General features: G+C 47.6%; 1 protein-coding gene across 7 annotated transcripts in view; it reads right to left on the reverse strand.

Annotated features, from left to right (window-relative positions):
• GJC2 (gap junction protein gamma 2) overlaps positions 1–15,368 on the reverse strand; it is a 126,851-nt gene that overhangs the window by 34,396 nt on the left and 77,087 nt on the right. Inside the window, exon 2 of one of the 7 annotated variants that reach the window (XM_075126062.1) lies at positions 14,230–14,330. The exons of the other annotated variants lie outside the window; for them this stretch is intronic. The gene's annotated coding sequence lies outside the window, so the exon portion shown is untranslated. The remainder of the gene's footprint in view (positions 1–14,229; positions 14,331–15,368) is intronic. 7 annotated transcript variants of the gene reach the window in all.

Genomic DNA, 15,368 nt, shown 5'->3' on the forward strand with positions numbered 1-15,368 from the left:
TCCCACTGTGAGTCAAGCCCCGCCATTCTGCAGCCTGGATGAAGGGCATTTTATCTGCCTGGAGAGAGAGACAAGAGAAACTGGTGTTTTTATCGTAACATGCTCTTTGGAAGACTCCCTTGGCAGAGCAAATGTTCTGCACAGAGGCGGCTACTGTCCCTTCCAGGTGCAAAAAGAGGCTAATATTCTGAGGTGTATTAATAGGGGTGTCATATGTAAGATGGGAGGTAATTGTCCTGCTCTACTCAACCCTCGTGAGGCCTCGGCTGCAGTACTGTGTCCAGTTCTGGGTGTCACACTTTAGGGAAGATGTGGACAAATTGGAGAGAGTCCAGAGGAGAGCAACAAAAATGATCAAAGGTTTAGAAAACTTGACCTATGAGGAAAGATTTTTTTTTTATAAAAAGGACATTTTAATCTAGAGAAAAGGAGACTGAGCAAATATGTAAAGGGCTGTTATAATGAGGGCTTGGGTTCAATTGTTCTCCATCTCCAGTGATGGTAGTATAACACCAACAGATCCTGGCGGGATCGAACCGGGGACGTCTGGAGCTTAGTGCGTGAGCCTCTACTGCATGAGCTAAAAGCCAACAGCCTGTTAGCTAAGGCTGTACAGCAGACTCATTTTCTCTCTCTCTCTCTCTCTCTCTCAGTGGTCTCAGTCCCACTAGATGGGACAGAACCCCACACCCAGAAGGTGTGTGGGTTACAAGTAGGACAAGAAGTAATTGGATTAATCTGCAGCAAGGAAGATGGAGGTTGGATATTAGGAAAAACTTTCTAACTCTAAGGGTAGCTAAGATCCAGAACAGGCTTCCAAGACAGATTGTGGAATCCCTGTCATTGGAGGTTTTTAAGGACACTTGGTCCTAGGGGCTGGATATAATGACTTCTTGAGGTCCCTTCCAGCCTTACGTTTCTATGATTCTGTGGTGTACAGTGCCTAGCACAATGACGCCTCGAGGAACTCCCGGAATAGACACAGTAATAATGATATCACAGCACTGACTCATTGTACATGGTGAACATAAATAAATCAAGCACATATTGAGCTAGTCGGACTTCAGCCATAGTCTTGTAAATTTCATGTCCCTCTTTGAAACTGCGGACATGCAGTGCCTTAGTTGAACTCAGGAAACCACAGCTGTTTCTTGGAGGCATTGCTGTTCCAAAAATGGCTTTTCAACAGAGATTTTCTTCGGATGTAAACATGTGCTTTAGGGAACTGCAGTATCTTCCTGAAATACTTCCTACTTTTCCTGAACTCATCTCTTCCTGGCAGTATCCTTATTGTTTCAAGAACTGCTTCTCATGCAAACACAAAGGGGTGTGAATGATTCATAGAGTTTAAGGCCAAAAGGGACTATCGCCAGGGTGGGCAAACTACGGCCCATGGGCCATATCCAGCCCGTCAGACCATTTAATCTGGCCCTCAGCTCCAGCTGGGGAGCGGGGTTGGGGGTTTGCCCCACTCCGGCGCTCCAGCCGGGGAGTGGGGTTGGGGGCTTGCCCCGCTCCACTTGGCTCCCAGGAAGCAGCCGGCATGACCCCCCTCCAGCTCCTGCGTAGTACATGGAGGAGTTGCCAGGCAGCTCTGCGCACTGTCCCGTCTGCAGGCGCCACCCCCAAAGCTCCCATTGGCTGCAGTTCCTGGCCAATGGGAGCTGCAGGGGTGGCGCCTGCGGACGGGACAGTGCGCAGAGCTGCCTGGCTGAGCCTTGGAGCTGGAGGGGGGACATGCTTCCAGAAGCTGCTTGCGGTAAGCACTGCCTGGAGCCGGCACCCCTGATCCTGCCCCCCCATGCCCCAATCCCCTGCCACATTCCTGATCCCCCTCCCACCCTCCGAACCCCTCGATCCCAGCCCAAAGCCCCCTCTTGTACCCCAAACCCTCATCCCCAGCCCCACCCCAGAGCCCTCACTGCCCCCCACACCCCAACCCAGAGCCCCCTCCCACACGATGAACTCCTCATTTCTGCCCCCACCCCAAAAGCCTGCACCCCCAGCCGGAGCCCTCACCCCCTCCCGCACTCCTACCCCCAATTTTGTGAGCATTCATGGCCCGCCATACAATTTCCATACCCCGACGTGCCCCTCAGGCCAAAAAGTTTACCCACTGCTGGACTAACGGGTCTTCTAGTCTGACCTCTTGCATATGACAGGCCATAGAATTTCACCCTGTTACATTTGCATTGAGCCCAATAGCTTGTGTTTGGTATCTTCCAGAGAGGCATCCAGTCTTGTTGTGAAGACATCAAGAGATGGAACATCCACCACTTCCCTTGGTAGTTTCTTCCAGTGGTTAACAATCTGTGCCTAATTTCTCCTTTGAATTTGTCTATCTTTAATTTCCAGCCATTGGTTCTTGTTCTGCCTTGTTTGCTAGATTAAAAAACCCTTTAGTATCCAGTACTTTCTCTTTGGAGGTATTCATACACTAATCAATTCTACTCTTGATCTTCTGATTCATAAGATAGACTGAGCTCCTTAAATCTCTCATTGTAAGACTTTTTTGTGGGTCCTGTATCTCCAGTTTTTAAATATCCTTTAGAAAATGCGGACATCAGAACCGTACACAGTATCCTAGTATTGGTCTGTCCAACGCCACACACACAGGCAAAATCACTACCCTGCCCCTACTCACTACTCCCTTCCTTATACATCCAAGCATAGGTGCTGGAACTAGGGGCGCTGCTGCATCCCCTGGCTTGAAGTGGTTTCCATCATATGCAGGGTTTACAGTTTGGTTCAATGGCTCTCAGCACCCCCCACTATACAAATTGTTCCAGCACCCCTGCATCCAAGGGTTACATTAGCTTTTTGCCACAGCATGGTTCTGGGAACTTATATTCAGTTGCTTGTCTACTCTGACCCATAAGTCCTTTTCAGAGTCCCTGCTTTCCAGGATACAGCCCCCCATTCTGTAGGTCTGGCCTGCAGTCCTCATTCCTAGATGGATGAAACTTGCATTAGGTTTTATTAAAATGCAGTTTGGCCCATCTTGCCAACTGATCCAGATCGCTCTCTGTGCGATTGCCCTGTCCTCATTTATTTACCACTCTGCCAACCTTTATGTCGTTCTCAACTTTTGCCATCAGTTGTTTTATCTTTACTTCCATCTGGCTGGTGACAATGTTGAATAGTATCGGGCATAGCACCAGACCCTGTGGAACCGCACTAGAAACACCCCACTACGGGATTATTCCACATGGACAGCTACTTTTTGAGACTGGCAGTTAGTTTTAAACCATTTAACATGTGGTCTGTTGATACTGTACCGTGCTACTTTTTAATCAGAATGTCATGCGGTACTAAAGTCAAACGCCTTACAAAAGCCTAAATATATTACTTCCATGCAGCTACCTTTGTCAACCAAACTTGTAATCTCATCAGATCTCATGATCTCGTTTACATGTATCTATTAATGATTGCATGCAGAGAGGGAGGGGAAAATATGTTGTGGCAACATAATAAAGAAAAGGTTTTTGTTTGCTGCATAAGATTTGGAGGAGGTTTTGTATTAAGGACTTCTCGGAATGCAGGCCATGGCAACATATGCTCAGTGATGTGTAAGGTGGTAGCCTACAGAGTCTAACTGAATCAGAGCTGGTATGACTTACCTGTCTGGAGGAGAGATGGGTAGTGGAAAAAGCAACTAATAAGTGGTTGGAAAAGAGGCATATGTTAAATTAGGCAACTCCTCCCTCCCCCACTAAGGCCATGTCTACACGTACAGCGTGTCTGGTGAAGACGCTCGATGCCGACAGGAGAGAGCTCTCCAATCGGTATAATAAAACCACCTCCGCCAACAGCAGAAGCGATGACAGCTCTCCCACCGCCATAGCGGTGTGCACACGGTCACTTAGGTGGCTGACACTTATGTCGCTCAGGGTGGTGGTTTATTCACAACCCATAGCGACATAAGCTGTAGCCGCAACCTGAAGCAAATACTCACCAACAACCACATACCACACAACAGAACCACTAACCCAGGAACTTATCCTTGCAACAAAGCCCGTTGCCAATTGTGCCCACATATCTATTCAGGGGACACCATCACAGGGCCTAATAACATCAGCCACACTATCAGAGGCTCGTTCACCTGCACATCCACCAATGTGATATATGCCATCATGTGCCAGTAATGCCCCTCTGCCATGTACATTGGTCAAACTGGACAGTCTCTACGTAAAAGAATAAATGGACACAAATCAGATGTCAAGAATTATAACATTCATAAACCAGTCGGAGAACACTTCAATCTCTCTGGTCACGCAATCACAGACATGAAGGTCGCTATCTTAAAACAAAAAAACTTCAAATCCAGACTCCAGCGAGAAACTTCTGAATTGGAATTCATTTGCAAATTGGATACTATTAATTTAGGCTTAAATAGAGACTGGGAGTGGCTAAGTCATTATGCAAGGTAGCCTGTTTCCTCTTGTTTTTTCCTACCCCCCCCCCCCCCCAGATGTTCTGGTTTAACTTGGATTTAAACTTGGAGAGTGGTCAGTTTAGATGAGCTATTACCAGCAGGAGAGTGAGTTTGTGTGTGTATGGGGGTGGGGGGGATGTGAGAAAACCTGGATCTATGCAGGAAATAGCCCGACTTGATTATGTAAAGAGTTGTCACTTTGGATGGGCTAGCACCAGCAGGAGAGTGAATTTGTGTGGGGGGGTGGAGGGTGAGAAAACCTGGATTTGTGCTGGAAATGGCCCACCTGTTGATCACTTTAGATAAGCTATTACCAGCAGGACAGTGGGGTGGGAGGAGGTATTGTTTCATATTCTCTGTGTGTATATAAAGTCTGCTGCAGTTTCCACGGTATACATCTGATGAAGTAAGCTGTAGCTCACGAAAGCTCATGCTCAAATAAATTGGTTAGTCTCTAAGGTGCCACAAGTACTCCTTTTCTTTTTGCGAATACAGACTAACACGGCTGTTCCTCTGAAACCTGTCATAAGCTGTAGTGTAGACATGGCCTAACGTACAACTTCTTCTGGCCCCCTGATGTGTCAATTACACCAGTTTAAACCACCACAGACCGATTCATTGATGTCTATTTTACACCGCCTCCCATGTCACCTCTGAATCTGGCTCTATGGGCCAGGCTCTCAGTGGGTATCAATCAGTGCACCTCCACTGACTTCAATGAAGTGATGCTGATTTACACCAGCTGAGGATCTGGCCCATTTCTGTCCCTACACCAAGGTAACTCTTTGGTTGATTTTATTTCACTTCCTTCTGTTGGCAACTGCCATTGTAATAAGTTGTCATGATTTTTACATTAGTATGTAGTTCACTTACAAAAATTTGCACTGGAGTTAAACTTGGCAAGCAAAGCCTCCAGCAGGAATGTTTGGAACTTGGCAGGGGAAAATAAAGAAGTGGCGCAGACAAGATCCTGGATTTTAAAAGGAACTTGATGTGCTCTCTGAACGCTGCCTCGGGACAAAGCTATTTAGACAGAGCAAGATACCATCTTGCTGTTACCTAACTGGCCTCCACTGGGCCCTGTTGCTGGGACAAGTTTTCTTGCATTTGCCAGTTTGCCACATAACCTTAAAATGTTCACTCGCTACCCTTGTGAACAACCAGAAAGGGCGCCTAGTCATACAGGTGTAAATGCAGAGTAATTCCCACTGACATCCATAGATTTAGACTAGTGTGTACGAGATCAGAATCAGGCCCAGGTTGTTTAAGCAAAGCGAAGTTTTAGTCTGGGTTAGGCTCTGCCATGTGGACAATTTTATTGACACCGGTGATCACAATTCCTTGCTATAAAATATAAATACTGTGTTATCATGAAGAGGATCATCCAGACACCACTATAAGCAGCAATCGCGTTTGTGAAGAGGGTTATACATTGCATTGGCACTCAGTGCTTAATAGACAGTGCTGCAACCAATTCTGGAGCAGACTATTGTGTGCAGATGTTGCTAAAGCAGCTAACTGACACAAAATTAGGTCAGATTCTTGCTCCCTGTGCAGGTGGGAAGGCACTATGCCACTGGAATTGGTACAGTTCTGCCGCCCGGGGCAGGAGGGCAGGCTGCAGAGAGTGTCCAGGGAAAAGGATTTGACTCCCTGGTGTAGCTCTGTGTAGTTGTGGAGTTTAGCAGGCGCGGACGGGGGTGAGCATGTTTCCGGGGTAGTGACAGTAAGTGCTAATGTAGACAAGGTGCCGACAGCCCCTGGGTGTAGTGAGCACTGAGTAGACCTGCTCTGAGCGGGGCTAGATGACGTGATGGTTAAAACACCGGTGGCTGCCTCTAGCCCCGGCTCCCCTAGCACTCCCAGCAGTGAAGCTGCACCAGTGATAGCAACGGTGGGAAATATTGGACAAAAAGCCTAGTGTAGAGACAGTAACGTCGCCCAAATTCAGGGTAACCCCTGCATATCTTAGCTCCATCCTAAGCCTATCCTTGGGATGACAATCATGATCCCACCCCATCTTGATGGCAGGCTTCTTCGGGGTTCCCAGCTTCAGAAAAGGGGAGCCTTTTTAATCTATGACAGTGGAAAGGAACTTTTCCGCCTTAGCAGTGGTTGCCTTCCCTTCCCAAGGGCCTGGAACTTCACTTGTATAACTGGGCCTTGTGCTGTCAAATCCAATGTGAAAGTCTCCTGCAAGAGTCGTTAAGAGCCAGATTCTCTACTTACTTTCTGCCACTTTGTGCCAGTCATGCAGTGCAAAGGGGCCAGGAACAGTTGGATCTGGCCAGCTGACTTGGGGTAGTTTGCGGAGCCAACACAACTTGCCTCTGACACTCCTCAGACCCAGACCTGGCAAAATTGGTGTGCTGGGGGCAGGAAGGGGTGTGGCTGGAGTGCAGTGTGTTAGCTCCCAGCTGGGAAAAGGTCCTTTGGGGACAACCACCAGCTGGTGCAAATCAGAGCAGCCCCTTATATTGCGAAAGAAGGTGCTGAGAGCTGTTAACTCCCATTGACCTCCTATCAACCTCCTCAATGCAAGTGCAGGGCACTCAGCACCATCCAGGAGGTGCTTGCAACTCACAGGATCAGCCCCTTAGGCCCAGACTGTGCAAGTGGCTCTGTGCAGCAGTCCCCTGAAGTCATTGGGGCTCAGTAGTGGGTGCAGGAGTCTGCCCCATTGCAGGACTGGGGCCTCAGTCATTTATTTTGCCAGTGATTTGGGTATTTCTGAGGAGCACTATCCTGCAGCCTTCAAACTCATGTCAATCCCAGTGAGATCAATTGCTGCTATGGCTGTAGGATCAGCTGCCAATGTAACCCACACACCTTCTGGGTGTGGTGTTCTATCCCATTTAGTGGCACCAAGACCACTTAGAGAGAGAGAGATAAAATGAGTCTGCTCTACAGTCTTTGCTAAGAGGCAGTTGGCTTTTAGCTCATGCAGTAGAGGCTCATGCAATAAGCTCCAGAAGTCCCAGGTTCGATCCTGCCCTCCGACGACCGGGGTCTGTCCGTGTTACACTAAGACTCTGGAGTTCAAGGTATTGTCTATGGAACAAAAATCCCTACCAAGGGATAATGAACCAAAACACTTTACAAGTATTTTGTCTGGCACACAGCTAAACATATATTGTAGGAGAAGCTCAGAAGCCTCCCTGGATAAACAATAATTAGCTATGGTGCATTAAGCTGTCAGGAAGATTTTATACACAGAAGTCTTCTCCCAGCAGGACATACACAATCTGAGGGAGGGTGCTATAGGGTTCATGCTGTGGAATTAAAAGAACAGAACCCCAAAGCGCCAGCAGCATGGCTCCACCGACGCCCGCCCCACCAGCCACATGACCCCACCTGTGCCAGCAGCTGGATGAGTGGAGGGGGTACATGGGGATCATAGAATATCAGGGTTGGAAGGGATCTCAGGAGGTCGTCTAGTCCAACCCCCTGCTCAAAGCAGGACCAATCCCCAACTAAATCGGGGATGGAGGAGGGTGGCACAGGGACACATGGGGACAGGGGCAGATCTGTCCGACTGAATGGGAAAGGCTAGGGATCAGCCAGGGTCTGTATGGGGGAGGCTCCCTAACAGTCCCTCCCGCCCGTCCCCCCAACCCCCCGCAAAAACCCCTGATCCATACTTCTCCCACCCACAGCCAGCAACCCTCCAGGTTCACTGCCAGGCTCCTTCCAGCAATTATTTCCCTCCCCCTCAGCTCTTCCATTACCCCTGACTCCTTCAAGCCTTTGCACTGCTTCTGAGGGGTGCAGGAAATACTTTTCTGTATTGTCGTTTAAATGAATTATTACTCAAGGTTCTGTATTAATACACCTAGTAAGGCATCTATTTGTCAGAAAACATTTCCTGAATCTTTTTGGTTGTCTGTTTCGTTACAGACATACTTGTTGATAGCTATTTTGAAATAAATTACCAAAATAATTGAAACTGGTGTGATTATGTAGTGTTATTTTGACAAATAAAATATGCAGAATTGTGCAGAATTTTAAAATACCGTGCACAGGATTTTTAATGTTTTGGTGCAGAATTCCCCCAGGAGTAGTATGTGCAGTGCCTAGCACAATGGACCCACTGAGCCATTGTGTGACACACGTGAATAGTAATAGTGACCCTCCAAAGGGGACTTGACTAGCTTAGGGGATTGGTGATGGACTGCAGCACCTTATACCTCTATCGTACTGGTCTGAATCCAGTCCAAACTGAAAATAACCAAAAGTCATGGCTATCTGTGGGCTGTTCAATGGCATGTGTCTCAGTTATCAGCCTTTGCTGACTGTCTCAGCAGTGACTACAGCCTGAATGATTCTCTTGTTTCTAGATGTGGTCCATCCATCCCAGGGTGGAAGTGCACCGGAGGAGTAGTACATTGAAACTTGCATTATTTCTGTACCTCAGCCGTACAGATGAGGTGTAGATGTAGCTGTGCTGGTCCCAGGATATTAGAGAGACAAGGTAGGTGAGGTGATATCTTTGATTGGCCCAACGTCTGTTGGGGAGCGAGAGACGCTGACGAAGAGCTCTGTGTGGCTTGCAAAGCTTGTCTCTCTCACCAGCAGACGTTGGGCCAATCAAAGATATTACCTCACCCGCCTTGTCTTCTGTAGATAAACAGAGGACAGCAGCCCCCAGGCCTGTGAATCCCACACCTTCTACTAGCACTGAACTCATTCAAACCCCGAAGTCACCATCAGCTAAACCAAACAGTTTGCGGAATGTGGAGGGGCCCTGGACAGGGCTTTCCCGCTGCCTTTGCAGTGAAGGATAATCAATCACTCCACACGTGCCTAAGAGGAGGTGTCCTTGGAGGGGTTCTAGCCCTCCCTGAGATCTCTTGTCACTGCCCCTGTCACTGCCGTCATCAGAGCACCCTCACTGCTGCCTCTGAATTCCGCAGGGGATCTGGCCTACAGAGATGGCTGTGCTTTGCCATGCGGGAGATCCTCCGTCTGATGACAGCACAAGAGGGCTGGCGTTTGGAGGTGCTGCCCTGAATTTCTGAATGTCACACGGGGCTTTAGCATCAAGCCTGCCCCTCACTTTCAATCTCCCCGCTCAGCATTCTCTCTAGCTTACGTCCCACTCTGTCTCCCCAGGGCTTTGCAATGAGGTTTGCTATGTACAAATAGACTGTATCATGCTAGGGCAGTTCACACTGCTCCTCATCCATGCTGAACAGGTGCTGTTGGAGGGAAGTTAGGATGCCCCTCAGGGATTCAGGGCTGCCTGGGATACACTGAGAAAACCTGCATGTCAGCTCCAAACCCACCAAGAGGCTGCGATACAAGCCCTAGAAAACAGCCATAATATTTGGGGCTGTTTGTTCGTGCTAATACCACACCGTCGACCAGTCTGAGTAATGGGAAAGACTGATGCAGCCTTAAGTAATGATTCTCTTTGACTGCTTGGAAAACTCTTGATTTTGTGGCCATTTGGGTGAGAAACCACTGGGTTTGGCCTTAAAGTCAGAAGACGAAAAGTCAGAGAAAGTGCCATTTTTAAAAAAGTGCTTTACTTAGGAACTCCTTTAGCATTGGTGAGCATCCCTCAAGGGAGTGTGAGGCTCTTAGAGAAGGTAAAATTTCCGTTCTCGCAGAGATAATAATTAAAGATGTATTTGAGCTGCAAAGGGAGGGTGTGAATCCAGACTTCTCCAAAGTGGACGGTGCTGGGAATTTGACTCTGGCCCATCTCCGATAATGATACATACCCACCTCGTGGGCGCATGGTGAGTGATAGTTCATTCATATCGGTAATGTGTAGGGCCCTACCAAATTCACGGCCATGAAAAATATGTCATGGACCATTAAATCAGATCTTCCCTGTGGAGTCTAGCTATTGGAGGGCAGGGGAAGGGGCAGGGCTGGGGGCATCCCAGCCAGGGGCTCCTACCGGGCACTGGGCTCCAGCTGCTAGTCCCGGGCTGGGGAAGGATGGGACGACTTCTTCCCCTGCACGGCTGCTCTTGGCAGGAGATCAGACCCACCTCTGGGTACCTAATTGGCTGCAGGAAGCTCCGTGGCTGCGGCTTTCAGCCCAGCTCTGAAGGCGGCGCAGAAGTGAGGGTGGCAATCCTGTGACACCCTCCTCCCCCATGACTCCCTTTTGGGTTAGGACCCCCCACAGTTACTACACTGTGAAATTTCAGATGTGAACACCTGAAATGGTGAAATTGGCTAATTTTAAAGTCCTATGACTGTGAAATTGACCAAAATGGACCGTGAATTTGGTAGGGCCCTAGTAATGTGCTTTGAGATCCACTGATGAAAGGTGCCTTGGAAATGCAAAGCATTATTATTATTAGAGCAGCAACCTCTCTGGATGCTATGTATTCCTCACCCTTTGTACCTAGCCCAGGGGTGATTTATTGGGTGATGAATCAGACCAGCAGGGGAGATTTTTGGAACCACAGCAGCAGGAGGTGCAGAAATAGCATTTTGCATAGTTTAACTTTGGGGGCACCGTTCCTGCACTGACAATGACTGAAACCTAATTAACTGAAACACCAGATTAACAGGATGCTGGTAATGTCCTCTGTGATAGTAGGATCCAGCGCAATGTAAGAGCTTTAGTTTCGGGCCGGTGGTACACAGCTGCAGCTCCCAGTTATCCAAACTACCCATTATCCAAATGTCTGGATGTTCTTCAAGGCTCTGGGATAATGAGGATTCATGCTAAGAGAACATGATTCAAAGTCCTTAGTCAAAACTTCAAGATCATCTGAATTTAAAAAATCCACAACATAAAAGTTTACCCCATTTTGGGATCCACTTTCTCATGATATCTTTTCACAGTGCAAAAGAGGAAGAGGGTAGAGCAATTAACTCTTTTTAACTAGAGAGAGTGGCCCAAATCAAACCCCCATATCTGCACAGCACCAGTCAACACCACATCATTTGTTGTTTTCAAGTCACTACCTTGCACCCATCAGTACTCTTTCGATGAAACTGAGGAAAGTTTTACTCAGCTCAGAACTCTGTAATTGGCCGCTGGTTCTTTAAAGGGCCCAACCAAAAATCCTGGACCCAAAAATTTTCATAAGTGACTCATGATTTTGGGTGCCCAACTGGAGAACACACAACAGGGGCATGTGTCTGAAAACCAGGCCCCTTTAAAGGTGTATCAAGTTGTACATCCAAAAGCACTCTGAAAACGTGGACCCTAGATCTGGATTTCCTGAACTCTGGGCAAGTTCCCATCAGGATCAGAACCTTGTGTCTCTATTAGAGCTGGTTGGAAAAAGGAATTTCCATTCTGCAGGAGAATCCAACGTGTCTCCATTTGGTTCGTTTTACAATGAAAAGCTGGAATTTCTAAATTTTCCACAGAATGAAAATTCTGAAAAACTTCAATTCAGAACCAACTAAAACATTTCGCTTGGATAATGCCAAAACAAGAAATATTAAATATACTATGTATATGTTATATTGACAATATTTTTAATATTAACTGTCTATACACAATTAACCAAAATGATAAAGTCAAAATGAAACGTTTCAATATTATCAAAACAAGATAGTCAAAATGATTCATTTAGCCTTTTTCCTACCAATAATTTCATCCAAATCATTACAGTCCCATGAAATGTTTCAATTTAGACAAAACTGTATTTTCTGACAGAAAACTGATCCATTGACAATTTTCTGATCAGCTCTAGTCTCTAATGATAACGGCTAGTTTAATCAAAGTTAGTGAAAACTGGTCTCCAGGTGAGAGACATGAAATTCTGAGGTCCCTTAAGAGGGAACATTGTGCACATGGGTGACATACGGAGGGCCTCCAGCAGTTCAGCATAATTGTTCACTCCATTTCTCTCTTTGTCTGTTCCCACTCCAAAGAAAGCACAGTAAAGACAGAGAGAGGCAAAGGCCAAATAAAGTAATTAGTTGCTTTTCAATTTGTTTCCTTTTTCTGAGGCGGCCAAAGAAGGAAAGAGAAAAAATATATGGATACATTCTGTCCCTCCCAAGCACTTTGGTGCAGTCCCTGGAATTAGGGCTGACCTTGGTTCCTCCCGAACAACCCACCATGGCTCCCTGAACCCTCATAACAGGAAATAATAAAATTTCCATCCAGTTTTTCCAGCACTGGCTTTTTTAAAGAATGCTTCTATGAAGTGAGTCCAGAGCCTGAATTGCCGCAGACCTTCCTGAGCTTCATACAAAATCAAAGAAAGCGGATGCTCAACAACAGGGATCATGTAAGATGCGTTTGCTGCACACCTCTTGCTGCTACTCCATGCTCCACTCCCAGTGTAGCAGTAAACATGGCAGAGGCACATTAACGCAAAGGAAGGCAGAGGAGAAGATCGAAGGGCATGGGAAAGAATCGGGAACATTGAAAGGTCAAGCGGCATTGTGAAGAGCCAGACCCCTGGCTGCTCCACAGAGGTGTTTTTCTAACACCTGCAAATGGCCAGCTCTGACACATGGAGCAGAAGATTGGACGAGCACCAAGAAAATGGAGCAGAAACAAAAAGATGGAGAGCAAAGGGATGGAAAGATTCTAAGGTCAACCACAAGCTATGGGCTTGATGTGGGAATCACCGGGTGAGGTTCTGTGGTCAGTGTTATGCAAGAGGTCAGACTAGATCATCAGAATGGTTCCTTCTGGATGTGAAAATGTATGACGAACCGATTCACAGTGTCAGAGGGGAACCAACAAATCAGTAAGATTCCAAGAACCAAAATCAAGGACATCTTGATGACTTTGCATAAATGGTATGATCTACATTTGGCCCAAATCTCGTGTGTCAGGATGTAAGGGGAATTGGTAAGGATCAGCTATGTACAGGATTGCATATCTGGTCAGATGTATTATGGGTTTCCCCACAACCTTCCTCAGAAGCAGGCATTGGGCCACTGACTACCAGCAAGCATTGGCCACTGGTCTGGGCAGACCAGTAACCAGAGCTGATGCTTGTTTATTTGGATTTATACAAGACATTTGTATATGGGCCCTCATCCATATGCTTTGGACACTCTAATTTCAAGATACAGCCAGGGTAACACTCCAGCAGGATTATAATTCAGTATAACCCAGGAAATTTAATAGCTCCAAACACCTCCTTCCCCACCTTCCAATCCCAACCACACTCCTGTTTTCATATGCCTGGGAACACATATATGCCTTGCTGTGGTATGGAAAACTCTCTGTTCCAGGACTGGGAGATATGCGATTCCAAGGGAGCGAGGGAGTGAGTTTACTCTTGCAGTGGATCTAATAAGAGGAGCAGTGGTGATGACACAGGCATTATGCACATTGTCCATCAACAACAGATGGATTAAAGCAGCTGGATGGTCAGACCTGTCTACACACACAAGTTGCACCAGCTAACAATGCGATGTTAAACTGATTTTGTTACACTGATGGGCCAGAGTGAGCTAAACTGAATTAACTTATATTGGTTTAAAACTGGCTAATTCACACAGGATTTAACTAAACTGGTTTAACTAAACCAGGGCACAGAATCATAGGACTGGAAGGGACCTCGAGAGGCCATCTAGTCCAGTCCTCTGCACTTATGGCAGAACTAGGTATTATCTAGACCATCCCAGACAGGTGTTTGTCTAAGTTGCTCTTAAAAATCGCAATGATGGAGATTCCACAACCTCCTGAGGCAATTTATTCCAGTGCTTAACCACCCTGACAGTTAGGAAGTTTTTCCTAATGCCCAACCTAAACTGCCCTTGCTGCAATTTAAGCCCATTGCTTCTTGTCCTATCCTCAGAGGTAAAGGAGAATTTTTTTTTCCTTCTTGTAACGACCTTTTATGTACCTGAAAATTGCTTTCATGTCCCCTCTCAGCCTTCTCTTCTCCAGACCAAACAAACCCAATGTTTTCAATCTTTCCGCATAGGTAGGGTGACCAGACAGCAACTGTGAAAAAACGGGACAAGAGGTGGGGGGGTAATAGGTGCCTATATAAGAAAAAGTCCCAAAAGACGGGACTGTCTCTTTAAAAATGGGACAGCTGCTCACCCTACTCATAGGTTATGTTTTCTAGAAGAGCAACAAAAATGATTAAAGGTCAAGAAAACATGACTATCCTCATCACACAGAAACTGAGTCAGTTTAACATCACACCTTCAGTTAATACACTGGGGTGCAGCTCTGTGTGTTTAGACCTGATCTAACTTTAAGCACCTGCAATATCCATGGTTGCAATTAAGCTAACTAAGCTCTTCGGATCTCTCTGTGCTGCATCTGAGCAGCTCCCAGCACACTGGGGTTGTAGTCTCCTGGTGCTACTGCAATGCACAAGTAAACAAGAAGAATTCAAGAGGGACTTCACAGATAAGGTCCATACTCTTTCCTCAGGTGTGGGCGAACAACTCCCACTGACTCTGCTGGTCCTGGCCCCACCCTCCCAGCCCGTATGTGGGAGACGGGATTCTGGCTGGGCGCAGACCTACCCCTTCCTGCTCGCAAAAGGCGGTTTCTGCTGCCTACAGAGCACCATCCTCCTCGCCCCGGAGTAAGAGGGCACTCGCAAGGTTGAGAGCCAGGCACAGGAAGTGGCAAGGTCTAGTCATGGACAGAGGCCCAGATGCACATCATTCCCCACGCCACTAGCCCTGCACAAGGCGATACAACCTCACCCCTTCTGCACAAGGCCCCACTGCATTCCCCCGTGGCGCAGCCCTGAGGCCCCTCTGCCCCCCCTTCTGCAGCTGCAGAAGCATCGGGCCCACTGGAATCCAACTCCCCACCCCGCTGCTGGAGGAGCCCCGGGCTGGCCCCAGCAGCCCCAGCCTGAGCAGCCCCGGGCTGGCCCCAGCAGCCCCAGCCTGAGCAGCCCCAGGCCGGCCCGAGCAGCCCTGGCCCAGGGTTGGCCCAAGCAGGGCTAGCCCCAGCTGCCCAGGGCCTGGCCTGAGCCATGCCAGTCGACCGACCCAAGCCCCGGGCCAGCCCCAG

Source organism: Caretta caretta, chromosome 2, assembly GCF_965140235.1.
Source record: "Caretta caretta isolate rCarCar2 chromosome 2, rCarCar1.hap1, whole genome shotgun sequence".
NCBI lineage: Eukaryota > Metazoa > Chordata > Testudines > Cheloniidae > Caretta > Caretta caretta.